This window comes from Pan paniscus, chromosome 14 (genome assembly GCF_029289425.2).
Source record: "Pan paniscus chromosome 14, NHGRI_mPanPan1-v2.0_pri, whole genome shotgun sequence".
Classification (NCBI taxonomy): Eukaryota; Metazoa; Chordata; class Mammalia; order Primates; family Hominidae; genus Pan; species Pan paniscus.
In genome coordinates, this window is record NC_073263.2 from 91522030 (window position 1) to 91537316 (window position 15287).

At 35.4% G+C, this 15287-nt stretch overlaps 1 pseudogene; it reads left to right on the forward strand.

Moving 5' to 3' along the window:
• The first annotated feature begins 1121 nt into the window (after positions 1-1121).
• LOC100972255 (peroxisome assembly protein 12-like) lies at positions 1122-7761 on the forward strand (annotated as a pseudogene).
• The last annotated feature ends 7526 nt before the right edge of the window (positions 7762-15287 follow it).

Sequence of the window (15287 nt, forward strand, 5' to 3'; positions counted from 1 at the left end):
TGCTCACCTCGGCCTCCCAAAGTGCTAGGATTACAGGAGAGAACCACTGAGCCCAGCCATAGTTAGAAATTTTAAGCTAAATCCCAGTTGTAGCTTTTGAAGCTTAAATGCATACATATTAAACTCATACATACCATGTAAAAAATAGTAATCAAGAAACATATTTGAAAAAAAAGGTTTTTACCAGTTGCCACTAAAATAATTAAAACATTATTACACCAAATAGGAATGTGTAGTCTCAACAGTAAATCAGAATAGATAAGATAACCTGAAATAAATGTAAAATTGGTTATTTATAAAACAAACAAACAAAAATTAGAAACAAAAAAGCTCTTAAACCTGGCGAAATTATTTTTCACTTTTTAGCCTAACAGTGAATATAAGGTATTCTTTATAAAATGTTTAGATATTTTATATTTGGTATCTATATAAGATATGTAATATATAATAATATATTATCATTAATAGTATTAATAATAATATTAATTATAGATAATATATGGAATATATAAGATATTCTTTATAAAATGTTCAGACATTTGGCATTGCCATGGTTCTGAATTTGCTGATGTGCCAAAACAAATATAGTTACTTTGGCTGTTACATAAATTAAGAAATGATATTTTTATTTTTATATGTATGCTGTTTGTCCAAATTTTTATCAAATCTTTTTTGATAATGTCGTCTTATGTTTAAATTATAATAACTTCTCTTTGGCAATAGAGATAAATTTAACATTCTAAAATTAAAACACTTGTTCAATTTATTATCAAAATGGGTAATTCTTTACAAAGTAGGATGGAAGATTTTTTTAAGATGGGCTTACCTGTTTCTTCAATGGAATATGACTGAAGACAAATTCCCAAGTTTATAAAATTAGAGTGCACTTCATATAAAAAAGGAAATGACTCCAAAATTTTAATCTTGTAGTAAATCAACATTAAATATTGAATTTTGCAACACATACTTACAACCAAGTTGCAATGGACTGAATGTACCCCCGTCTCCCCAAATTCATATGTTGAAACCCTAATCCCAGTATGATAGTATTTGGAGGTGAGGTTCTTAGGAAGTGATCAAGTCATGAGAGTGGAGTATTCGTGAATGGAATTAATGCCCTTATGAAAGGAAACCAGAGAGTAAACTGGCTCTTTCTGCCATTTGAGGACACAGGAAGAAGTTTTATAAACCAGAACTGGGTCCTCACCAAGAACCTTGACACTGCTGACACTCTAACTTCCAATGTCCAGAAATATGAGAAAAAAAAGTTTGTTGTTTAAGCCACCCAGATTCTAGTATGTTATTATAATAGCCTGAGCTTACTAAGACAAAGTGGAAGACTAATATAGAAGGGACATTTTTCAAAGCTTGAAATATTACTCATTTCTTTGTCTTCTTGGTAATTATTTTCTAATTAGTTTTTATGGACTTTGCTTTTATTATAATAGAGCAGTTTTCCCTTAAGGCCTATATGAATTATATATGACTTAAATATAGAAGTATATAAACACAAGCAAAATTTTGGAAGAGCAAAATTGTAGGAATAAAAATTAAGTATTGGAGACTGAAATTTTTTTCTTCTTTCGGTTTATAGTTCAATAGGTAATCCTGGAGAGGCTACTTTAACAATAGGTAGACACTATATTTTTAAAATAACCTTTAATGATAATTGTAAAAAATTTTTGAAAATCTTAATATCCCAAATAATGCATATTTAAGCTCTTTTTGCCCCCGAGCTTCATTAGCAAAACTGTACTCCAAAAATAGAGAAAAGTTAAAAATTTGGACATATGCTGAGTTCATAACCTAGGTCACATGAAAGAGCAGGACTAGGATAGAAGGCCTGGCAAAAATTATATTAGAGGAATTTTTAGGTTTGTCCCTGGGCTTAGAAATGAGCCTAAACTTGTTGTTGCTTTTATTTATTTATTTTTTGTTTATTTATGTATTTATTACATATTGCTACATTTGTTTGAGAGACTGAATCAAAATGCAAATTTGTCCCTAAGAAGCAGTGGCTTAAAATAATACAAATCACAATTCTCTTTTATGCTGCTTTGCACACTATTAACTTTTATGCAATTCAGTTCAAAAGTCAGAAACTTATGTGAGTTCTGTTGCTTCTTAATAACATTTGCTATTATTACCTTTCTGATTTTTCTATATACTCAATATCATACTTCAATAACAACTTATGCTAGTTTCAAGGTAAAAAATACTATATATGATCCTCAAACTATTAAATATGCATTATCAATTTTAAATACTTCTTCTTTGAAGATATTAAGGCTCAAAAAAATTAAAGAAGTTTCCAAATGGAACACTTAGGATAAACATGTGTGTTTCTACCGCAATGTATATCTGCCTTCTGTTATATATAATTTTCTTCTTCAAAATGCTGCTGTGTACATTATTTAACTAGAAATATTTTAGCAATGGTTACTTAATCTACCTGCTTAGGTATAGCTCCTTTAAAAAGTCAGTATTTTTAAAATTTGAGACTTTATAAAACCACTATTTTTCACTGAGGATTATGACAAACTTGAAATACAGCATATACAGTTAAACAGCTTGACACTAACAGCTTACATAATCAGATATAATAACAGTGTAATAAAAAACAGTCTTCACATGTTTTATAAATTAAGTGTAGTTTGGAAAATTTCTGCTACATTCCTTGCTGCCCATTATTTGTTTACTCTGTTTTGTATCTCTCCTGGTTTCTCCACTAGTCTTGCATCAAAGTCAATTATTTTCAATGTTACAGTTTTCCTTTTATCCCTATTGAGAGTTTATAGGCCAGGACTTTTACAAATGTTTTTTTCGTAAGTTTTGCTATGTATTTTGTTACTTCTATTACCTCATATATACAAATGCAAGAGGTCTGTTTCTTCTTTACTGAAGTATCTTCACATTTGCTGCTTATTTCAGAGCTTTTCTGATGGAAGAAATTTGCTTCCCATGCTTTTGTAAGAAACATATTGACTGCTATATAGAACTGCTTATTTTTTTTATTCTACAGGTAATTCTTATTTCTTAAGAAATGCCACTTTCAGCAGGAGCAGCAAAGTGAAAAATTATCCCTTTGCTACCTCTCAGTTATATTGTTTAAGTTTATTTTGTCAATTTATCTTTGATTTCCCCTTCTTGTATTTCACCGGCCTGAAATACACCCAGAAATGTCCTTTCCACCCATACAAATTCTTCTCTGCCATAGAATTACAACTCAGATACGTCAATTTTTGGAACAAGCAGTTCCTCAGCCCTTGAACTTGAATAGAGCTCTTCATCTTATAAATGCCAGAGGAATTACTTTCAGACTAATTCATGTGGAACTGATTCTTGGGAAATGTCTTTTGTTCACATTTTGCTATCGTTTTGATATAATTTATCTCCCGGACTGTTCTTTAATTTTGTATATTTGTCTTGTTTCTATAGGGGGATGATGTTTTCTTTTCTGTCTGAGCAGAAAAGATTCAGTTCTGTAGTCTTTGGAATCAAACAGCACTTTGCCTTTTAAAATCATTTGTCTTATAATATTTATGGACTATGTTTTGGGTACCTGAAATGTGACTCAAGGAAAAGGACTTTTTTTTTTTTGAGACAGATTCTCACTCTGTCGCTCTGGAGTGCAGCGGCGCAATCTTGGCTCACTGCAACCTCCACCTCTTGAGTTCAAACAATTCTCCTGTCTCAGCTTCCCGAGTAGCTGGGATTAGAGGTACACACCACCATGCCTGGCTAATTTTCTTTTCTTTTCTTTCTTTCTTTTTTTTTTTTTTGAGATAGAATCTTGCTCTGTCGCCCAGGCTGGAGTGCAGTGGCGTGATCTCAGCTCACTACAAGCTCCACCTCTTGGGTTTACGCCATTCTCCTGCCTCAGCCTCCCAAGTAGCTGGGACTACAGGCACCCAGCTAATTTTTTGTATTTTTAGTAGAGATGGGGATTCTACTAAATGTTAGCCAGGATGGTCTCGATCTCCTGACCTCGTGATCCGCCTGCCTTGGCCTCCCAAAGAGCTGGGATTACAGGTGTGAGCCACCACGCCCATCCCTAATTTTTGTATTTTTAGTAGAGATGGGGTTTCACCATATTGGTCAGGCTGGTCTCAAACTCCTGACCTCAGATGATCCACCTACCTCGGCCTCCCAAAGTGCTGGGATTATAGGCGTGAGCCACCGCGCCCTGCCGCATCAGGACTTTTTGCATGTGTTCTCTGAAATAATCACAATTAAAATTACATGATCAACAGTATATTCATGTTTTCTATCTAGCTTCCCAAATTTTGTAAGCCAAACATGGGGGTAGTATCTTTCATTTATCACTGTAATGTCAGTGCCTAGACTGTACATGATGCGTAACTACCAATATCTGTTGCATGTACAAAGGTAACAATACTGGAAGCTTAATAAACATTTCCTGAGGGTGAAAAATGGGAAAAACTACATATAGAGAAAAAGAGAAAAAGTAACAAGTTAAATATATTTTTGAAGTTCATATTCTTAATGGGGAAATTTAGTCTTCATCTGGGAGAAAAATATTTTCTAAATATTACATAATCTAACAACTATTAAAATATCTTGGTAACATATTAGAGATGGGTAGAGCTAAAAGCAACTCATCTGGATGGAAAGAAAATACACTAGTCCAAAAAAGATATGCTGTAGGTTTTGCTGAAAGTCTATATATATATATTGTAAACAGAAAATTAAAATCAATGTAAGTTAGTAAAAAAATAAAAATTGGGTATTATTTTGCTTAAAATTTGAGTACTATTTTCTTGTGATAGTTTGCATAAGGCTTTCTTTTAGTTTTTGCAGACATAGAACACCTTCAGGTAGTTTAGATTAGTTTTCTAATCTACTAAAATTTTTCAATGCTGAAAAGAAAATCCCCACATTTTAATTTAGCAATGTATTTTGTGACAAACTCAACTTTTTGTTATATTTATAGAAGAGGTAAATAAATTGAACTATGAGCTAAAAATCTTAAATTATTATTCAGTTATAAGTTGGCTTTAATTGGTTGATTGCTTTCATACTTGTATTTAGTAGAAGACACTGTTGTTGTATTTTGAATGCAAGCATTGTTGATGATATAAAAGGCCACATTGCTTTTTACCATATTTTGCAATATTATCTTTGTGTTATTCAAAATAATACATGAAAGGCGAAGCTAAATGAATTCAGGAATTAAAATATATGACTAAATGGGTTTTGTACTTATAATTTGTACCCCATCTTTATAAAAATTGTGATAAATACTGAAATATATACAATTAAAGGAGAAACAGTCACTCTTCAGGAAAATGTAATAAAGTATCTTTACATTTCTGAAAAGTATAATATGAAAGGTGAAGCTTCATGTTCAAGCCTCAGGCTAACTTCCTTTGAGTTTGAGAAGGGTCAAAGTGTACAAGAGGATGAAAAGAAAGGGCACTCCAACTGGGAGAGGAAAGCATGAACAGCAGCGGTAACACAAGGAACAGTCAGGATTAGCTGGTGTCTGCGATGTGAGCACTGATGAACATGCGACCAGAAATGTTTAAAATATCATAACTATTTGCTTGGTGAGATTTATATTACTGTGGCTCTATGATACTTTGTTATTTGCCTCATTTAAATGCAAAAAAGTCAAAATATCTCTTTTTGCTTGAGAAAGAAGAAAACCCACTCCATATAATATATAAATATTGGCCATGCACGATGGCTCACACCTGTAATCCCAGCACTTTGGGAGGCTGAGGTGGGCGGATCACTTGAGGTCAGGAGTTCAAGACCAGCCTGGGCAACATGGCCAAACCCCGTCTCTACTAAAAATACAAAAATTAGCCAGGTGTAGTTGTGCAAACCTGTAGTCCTAGCTACTTGGGAGGCTGAGGCATGAGAATTGTTTGAGTCCAGGAGGCAGAGGTTGCAGTGAGCCAAGCTTGCGCCACTGGACTCTAGCCTGAATGATAGAGCAAGACTTTGTCTCAAAAAATGTTTTTTATATATTTATATATATATAAAAAGTATAACATGTTATATATAAATAATATATAATATAGAAATATATAACATGCATATATAAATAATATATATATAATGTTATATATGTTATATATAACATGCATATATATAATAAAATATATAACATGTTATATATGTTATATATACTTATATATAAAACATGTTTTCATATGTATATATTATTTGTTCCTCATCTGGGGTCAGTGAGCAAGAGTGGGCACTGGCGGGGATACTCAAAGCAGACAGCTGGAGCCAGTCCTTGTGTCTGGGACTCACACTGGCACTTCTGAATCCTCAGAATCCGCTGGCTTTTGAGCTCTCATTTTTGGTGGTGGGGGTGGGATTCCTGGTTTGCAGGTCCAGAGGATCGTGCTCCTTCCCTGATACATGTCCCACACAGCCACGTTCTGCCCTGAGATGCAGCATTTGATAACTTACCTCCTTACCACATACCACTTCCACCCACGTCCGAGTCAACTTTGTTCTTAACCTCCTTGAGACTCCGTCTGCCTCGAGAACAGATCTTTTTTTTTTCCCAGTTCATTGAGTTTGGAGTTTTGGATACCATGCAGAAAGTTTACCTTTAAGACTGAGCACCATTTTGATACCCTTCCTCCCCAAAACGTTCATGCTCACGAGTTTGTGGGAAAAGTGAAAGCCAGTACCCACAGGAAACTATGGCTGAACACAGGCTCACATCACGACTGCTTCTGTGGCTGTTGACCAGCCATCCATCTTTGCGGTGGTAGCACAAGACAGTTTAATGACAGCAGTGAGACTTGCTCGTCAGCATGTGTTCAAGGTTCTTGCAGAATCACATCCCACCCACTATGGCTTCTTGTGGAGGTGGTTTGATGAAATCTTTACTGTGCTACGTCTTCTGCTCCAGCAGTATTATCTGTCTAGAACCAGTGCCTCATTTTCTGAAAACTTTTGTGGCTTGAAGAGAATAGTAATGGGGGACACTCACAAGTGTCACAGATTGGCTAGTGCTGGTCTCCTAAAGGAGCAGCTTTGGAAATCAATTATGTCCCTGGTTCTTCTTTTCTATCTGAAAGTGAAGCTGGAGAAGCTGGTTTCTAGCTGAGAGAAGAGGATGAATATTCTATTCATCCCCCTTCTTCCAACTGGAAATGATTTTACAGACCCTTCCTGGCAGCCTACCCATTTGTTAACATGGCCTAGGAAGGATGGTTTCTTGTACAACTTCGATACATCCTAGGAAAATCTCAGCATCACTCACCACTGCTGAAGCTGGCTGGAGTTCAGCTAGGTCAACTGACAGTTGAGGATATACAAGCTCTGGAGCATAGACCAGCTGAAGCCAGCATGATACAGCAACCAGCCAGAAGTGTTAGTGAGAAGATAAAGTCAGCTCTGAAGAAAGCTGTGAGGGATGTTGCCTTTTCCCTGTCTACTGGCCTTTCTGTCAGTGCATTCTTCTTGCAGTTCCTTGACTGGTGGTGCTCATCTGAAAACCAAGAAACCATCAAGTCATTGACTGCCCCGCCTACTCCACCACCACCTGTCCACCTAGACTATAACTCTGATTGTCCCCTCTTACCCAAAATGCAGACTGTGTGCCCCTTGTGTTGTAAAACCCAGGTGAATGATACTGTTCTTGCCACTTTTAGCTATGTGTTTCATTACAGCTGTGTGTTTCATTATATGAGGAGTCACCAAGCTTGTCCCATTACAGGTTATCCAACAGAAGTACATCTGATTAAATTCTACTCCCCTGAGAACTGAAAAACAAAATTACATAAAATACTTTACGAAGGAACAAAATAATTACTGGATTTCAGATTTCGAATGAAATATTTCTGGTCAAATTATTGTATTAGTACAAGATAATCACAGTTGTTTGCCTTTTAGTGACTGGAATACAGGGAATTGGTTCGACTTTTGTTTGAAAGCAGAAAGCAAGATAGATGATTGAAACAGTAAGCAGCCACCATCCACTGAGCAGCAACAGAAATGAGAAAGTGAGGTCACCAAATATTAGTGTTTGGAGAAAGGGTCCCATTGTCCTATGTCCTGGATTCAGCCCACTGAAGAGGCAGAGCTGGCTCACACTGTGGTCTCTCTGATGAAGTTCAACGTATCTGATAATTGAATTGCAAAACACAGTGAAGAAACACCAAACAAACCTGGAAGCTAGGGAAATGCTGACAGACCTAAAACCAAGAAGAAATAAGGCCTTTTATTCCTTCTCCTTGCCTTCAAATTTCTGAACAATGCTTTGTGAGGACAGAACCTCGGCACACTAACCAGCAAAATAGTCTGAGAATAGGGTACTCGAACTCAGTTCCTACCATGAAAGAGCAGAGAATTCAGGGTGGAACTGTTGCTGAGAGGCAATTGGTAAATAATCAATACAACACATATTTAATGATTACAAAATGGTGTGGGTTGTGGGCTAAGATATTTGGCATTAAGTATGTTCAAATGGAATTTGTTTGCCCCTTAGAATTTCCAAGTAATGCAAAAATATTTTAGTCCAGGAATTTCTGCCACTTAGCTTGTAAAGCTTCTATAAGCCTCAATTTCTTTAAAATGAGAATCTGTCATAATCCTTTGTGTTTCTAAGATTCTATAATTCTCACATCTTTATCAGTAAACTACTTTATATAATTTTTTTAATGTAGGTAAATCCATTTTATGGGTAAAACAAAGACAAAATCAAAGCGTAGTGTCCAGGAAATAGACTTGATTGCGGTTTTACAGGCATGCATTCTATTCCTGGCTGCAGCAATATCAATAATTAGAAGTTAAGGCAACTAATTAACTTCTGTGACAATCAATCATTCCATCTAAAAATAATTAACAGAAATAACTACCTTGCAAGTATATTATAAAATTAGATATAAAAGACTGAAATCATTCTTGAAACATAGCAAGAGTGTAATAAAAAAACTGCAATAGTGATTTGGCAGTGATGTTAAGATTATGTTGATTTAACCCCAAGGCTATGCAAGTTGTAAGGCAACAAAACAATATTACAACCAAATTATTTAACCCTTATAGGCATAATACTGATAAAATTATTAATGTGTAATATCCATAACACATGAAAATGTCTAGAACAGCATTTCTAATCATCTTGTCTCATAGAAATATTGTAAAATGATGACTGTGTACTGTTCATATGGGTTTTTATATGATGATTTGAAGTAACCCAGTTACTGCTGATTTATATCTCTAAACTAATATTTTACAACTTAGTTCAATATTGTATTATTTATCATTTAATTACATATCCCTGACTTAAGCAAAACTTACTAACCCAAAATGGTTATGCAACTCAGTGTCCTGAAATTATGATCCCTTAGTTCATCAACCATGTCTTGATAATATTTAATATTTTTTATGCATGTTTAAAATGAAATTATGAAAATTCAGTTACTGACAAAGACATGTACAGCCATTTACAGACTATTTTGCACATATCTATAAACATCCATTTATTACATAATTATTAAAAACAGTTCCTATGTGTCTGATGCTGTGTTAGGGGTACCTACTTGAAAGATTAAACATTAGCTCCCATAAGAAGCACAGAATGTATTAGAGATAAATGCCAGTCATCCTATAATATAAAATATTCAATGATACAGGGATATTACAAAAGAATGAAAGGAGCACGTTTGTCAATTTGACTCATGGGAGAGTTCACAATGTAGGGAAAGCATGCAAATTAGCAGGGGTATTGTGATAAAGGTAGTTTATAGATGTGGCTCATACCTGCAGTCACTTGCCTTTACATAAAGGCACTTACTCCGTTTAATCTTCTTTGATCTCGTCTAATCAGAAGGCCTTAGAGCAAAATGAGATTTCCCTGAGAAACAAATTCTACTATGTATCTCCTAGTTAATTCTAGTGATTCTATTTCTCTGGAGAACTCTGACTGATACAAAATCACTCCCAAACACTTAGATATATTTTCCAAAAACGGGTATTTTCTTACATAACACTACTAAGCCATCAAACTCAGGAAATTGACATTGATACATTACTCTCATCTAACCTTCAGAACACTTTCAGGATTCAGGTTGGGCATGGTGGCTTACACCTGGAATCCCAGCAGTTTGGGAGGCTGAGGCAGGAGGATTGCTTGAGTCCAAGAGTTTGGGACCAGCCTGGGCAACATAGCAAGACCCAATCTCTACAAAAAATAAAAATAAATTAGCTAGATGTGATGGCACATCTGTAGTCCCAGCTACTTGGTAGGCTGAGACAGGAGGATCCCTTGAGCCCAGGAAGTCAAAGCTACGGTGAACCTTGATCAAGCCTGAGTTGACAGGGTGACCCTGTCACAAACAAACAAACAAAAAATATATCAATAATACCTGCTATAACATAATTACCCAGTTTAGAATAAACGGTTGCATTTAGTTGTCATGTTTGTAGTGTTCTTCAATCTGAAAATTTCCCAGACTTTAATTTCGTGGACTTATCAATTTTGAAAACTACAGACCAATTTTATTATACAGTGCCCATTATGTTGGCTTTGTATGATGTTTCCTCATGGTTTAATTGGGGTTGGAATACTTGGCAGGAACATTAGAGATGTGCCACTGTGCTCTCATTGCCTACCCTCCGGTGGCATCAAATATTTTTGCCCTATTACTGATTATGTTAGTATCCGTTATTTGATTTATTAGTACCTTCCAGACATCTCCACCATAAAACCATTCTCTCTTCTTTTGTAAGTAATTAGAATTTAATGTTAAGGCATTGTGAAACTGTGTAAACATCTTCCACATGAAAATTACAAGGCATTGATTTATTCTTATCAGTATAGACTCATAGTTTCTTATTTTTTTCAGTGTGTTATAATCCATCATTATTGTTATTTATTTTCCTGCTCAAATTATTCCAGATTTTGCCAGTGAAAACCTCCTTTAACTGGATTTTGTGTCTTTTTGACAAGTCCCATATCATTATTTGAATCATTCTTTGAACTTATTTCTTATGTTTTGGTACCAAATTATATTTTTTCATTCTAAAATTCAGGATTATATTGTACTTCTCCTGCTCCAAGTCTGGAATTTAAAAATTTTCCAAGGAGTTGAGGTTCATTTTAGTGGAAGTTGATACTGGAAAACCAAAATCTAGAAGCTAGCTGTTTCATTGTTTGGGGAATGTTACTCTTCCCAGACTTTCTCGGGGGCAAGAAATGGAAAATATATCACAACAAATGTTCATTCATAGTTACTCACAGGAATTTACATCTATTTTTACTTCTTGAGTTCACGCCAGTTACGAGGAGGCAGCCACATTAACTTGTTTGGACCTTAACCCTATGCACTGGTTCACCCTTACCCTCTTTCCTGTACAAATCCTATACTTAGTCTTTAGAGCACAGTGACTCCTCGCTTAATGAGGTATTAGAGTATCCTGACTCTGCCTTAATGGGGATATGCTTAATCTGCTCAAGCTCTGACATCTGTGCTATATTTTCTCCTTCTTGCACACTTATTCTTCTTATCCTGATAAACTCAGTTGTAACACACATTCTAAGCTACTTGCCAACCTCCCGATAACCTTATCACTTCACTTGGAAATATTTTTCTTTCATTCTTGAAATTTACAAATTCTACTGGGTTAATTCCTGAGTAGATTTATCTTCACTGTTTCTGCCTGATGCTTTATAAGCACTTTGAATCATAAAACTAGTTATTTGTCACCCCTTACAGTATCTTTCTCAATATTCTAAATGTCTTTTTCATAACTAATTATAAAATTCCAATCCAATCCCTTAAATTTCAATCTCTTGAATATTTTTGAAGATATGTGTTGGTATTGTGTGAAAGTTTGACCTTTGTAGTCTCTGTTCTATGGTCTGCTTTTACTGTGATTTTTCTCATTCTTTCTTCTCTTTTGAACTATCGTAAGTGTTATCATGATGGATTCTTTTTTCTTTTTAATGCATTCACTAAGAATATAGTCTGTATTCCTCAATTATTGAGTATTAAAATGACAAATATCAGAGTTATTTTAGGTCTATATCTAATTTTTCTGTAAATAAAAGAAGAGTTTAATACAGATTTGCTTTTTAGACAGCATATCTAAGAGCTTATGAGAATGAAGATATCTATGTTTAAAAAAAAGGCAGTCATATTATGAAGTTTTAGTTCTGCATTTAATTATTACTTTGTTTTTGTTTTTGTTTTGAGACAGGGTCTCACTCTGTCACCCAAGCTGGAGTGCAGTGGCACAGTCACAGCTCACTGCAACCTCTACCTCTGAGATTTAAGCAATTCTCCCATCTCAGCCTCTTGAGTAGGTGGTACCACAGGCTCACACCACCACACCCGGCTAGGTTTCATATTTTTAGTAGAGACAGGGTTTTGCTATGTTGCCTCAGTTGATCTCAAACTCCGGAGCTCAAGCAATCTACCTGCCTAGGCCTCCCAAAATGTTGGGATTACAGGCATGGGCCACTGCACCTGACCCTACTTTACATTGATTCTTGGGACTGACTAAACCTAATTCTGTGCCCCTTATTTAAATATGAACCACCTTATGATTATTCTTACCAACTTTGCTGCGTTTGCCCAGCACAGTTATTTGCAATGGGTGTAATACAGAAAAATGTCCCATGTAAGATCTCCTTGTGGTCTTTGGCTCACCATGCTCATTCAAGACATTCTGGCATTTTTAGGTTTATACAATAGCAATGTTTCATGGACTTTCTTCTTTTCCTTGTAATACCAACCAAGATGAAAATTACTGACACACACAATTAGGAAGTCTAGTCAGATGTGACTGAATTTAGGCAATCAAATTGAACAATCATAAAATTTGAATTAACTTTGATTTTGATTTATTGGATCAGATTTCTCCATTCAGTTGAAAATGTGGTTACTACATAGTTTCAGATTCATATTCTACAGGTTTAATAAGCCCAGTCTTTATGAGTAGTCCTTCAGAAAATTCCAGTGAAGACTCAGTTTGACATGGCATGGGTCATGTGTCTCTTAATACTGTATAATCAGAAAATGTGGGGGAATAGTAATCAGAAGCAACTAAACTAAATTAAATGCCTTCAGTATATGCAAAGACTGGCATCAGAAAAGGAGAGTGAAGCAATACTGAAAAATTATATGCTAACACAAAAGCTTGTACACAAATATTTATAGCAGCATTATTGATAATAGTCAAAAGGTGGAAATAACCCAGATATCTATCAACTAATGAATGGATAAACAAAATTCTATATCCATGAAGTAGAATATTATTGAGCCATAACAGAGTTGGAAGTACATAATATGGATGAACTTTAAAAATATTGTGCTAAATAAAACAACCAGAAACAAAAGGTCACAAATTATGTGAATTCAATTATATTAATGTCCAGCACAAGCAAATCCTTAGCAATAGAAAATACATTAGTACTTGCCAGTGAGTACTTAAGGGTGTGGAGTTTCTTTTAGGTTGATAAAAATGTTCTGGCATTTGGTGATGGTTATGCAATCTTGTGAACATACTACATTCACTGAAATGTATGATTAAAAATACTTAATTTTATGGTATGTGAATTATATCTCAACTTTAAAATGGAAAAAAAATGTATGTTGCAGTCTGTCCTGCCTTTAGATATGCAATGCTGTGTGGTTGGGCATAGTTCTTTCCCCAGGATTTCATAAATTTCTTGGGTTATATGAGGCAGCACTTCTTGCCTGAGGGGCTTCTTAGCACAAAGCATTCACACCACTTCTGCTCTCCAATAGCATATAAAACTTCATTTACAGCTCATTCATTATTCTTTCTTGTCTCCTTTGAGAATGTCTCCCATTAGGCTATGAACCATTTCTACCAGCTTGCTTACTTGTGCCCACAAACAAAGGTGTCCCCATAATGAGTGTCACTCCTGCTAGGAATTCTCAGAAATGCTGTTCTGGGTGGTGGTGAGTTTGTGAGGGAATGAGGCAGATGGTAGCAAGATCAGGTTACATTTAGGGTTTTGCTTTTAAGCTGAATCCATCTAATTCAAGCTCATCTGCAGGTGGCTACAAAACACCCTTCTCAAGCTTGTGTCGTGAATCTGGTGTTGGGTATTTGTTATGATTCATCTGTAACTTGTAATGCTCAAGTCTACTGCCTCCCCACCTCAAGATGTTGAGAGAAGTTGGCTGATTACATGGTGTATTCCATTAGCCTCACTCAATATGGAGGAGCGTTATCAATTAAGGGACCAGGGCCAAATAAATTCAAGGTACAGTGAGACGGGACTTGCTGCCCCTGGAGGTTTTCTGAGTTATCAGCCTGCAAAGATGAGGGAATACTTAGTGCTAATTCATGTTGCCATCCTAATTCCCCAAGAGAATCTTAAGTAGCAATTGGAGGTTTCTACCCAACAGACCGGAGACCAAGGATTGGGAAAATAACATTAACGAAGGGGCATTGAAAGATTAATACTCCCAAGTGGTAAGTAGGTACTACAGAGAAAGAACTAAAGAAAACTTTGTGATAATTAGGGGAATAGTTCTCCCATTTGCTATTCAAAATCTTCAAGTATAAATGAATGAATGAATGAATGAATGAATGAGAATGTTGCATGTGATATTTTCATGAAAATACGTAAAGTGAGAATGCCTTATTTTTTCCAATAAAGGATTTTGGAAGAAGGCTAAGGAATTGAGGAAATTCTTGAAAATGGGACTACAATTAAAGGGTAGAGTAAACATGTCTCCCATTTGCTGAAAGCTTTTTATGTGCTAGTCTTTTTCCCTCTACACTACTTCAGCAACTCCCTTAATCACCACTTCACATGATTGTAGGTACAGAAGATAGCATCGCATCAGGTAATTTCTTTCAGATCCCACTGTTCAATTAATATGAATATTCTACCTTGGAACTGTTGTTTAAGATAATCCCAGATCCCATTCAGTGAACCATTTTTTTCCCTGTTGCCTCTAAAACTAAGATGATGGAGTTATCAGGTAAAAAAGAGTTGATTCTCAGAGCTGCTTTAAAGTGGAAGCAATAAAAGGCAGGGCAGCTGTTCATAATTATCAGGGATCTGAGTGGGCTGTCTGAGTTCTTCATCTTCCTGCTTTTGAATCTACTCAGACTTCTCACTATCAACCAGTGGCCCTGGTTTTGAATTTGTCTATTTTTAAATCCATTTTCCCCAGACCTCATTCCTAGGTATGAGATTAGAGTGGGTCCATAATAAACTGATAATATTTTAACCATAATACGTTCATTTCCTGTTGCACACAGCAAGTTAATAAGCTGAGACACTGGGTTACAGAAGAGAAAGAGGT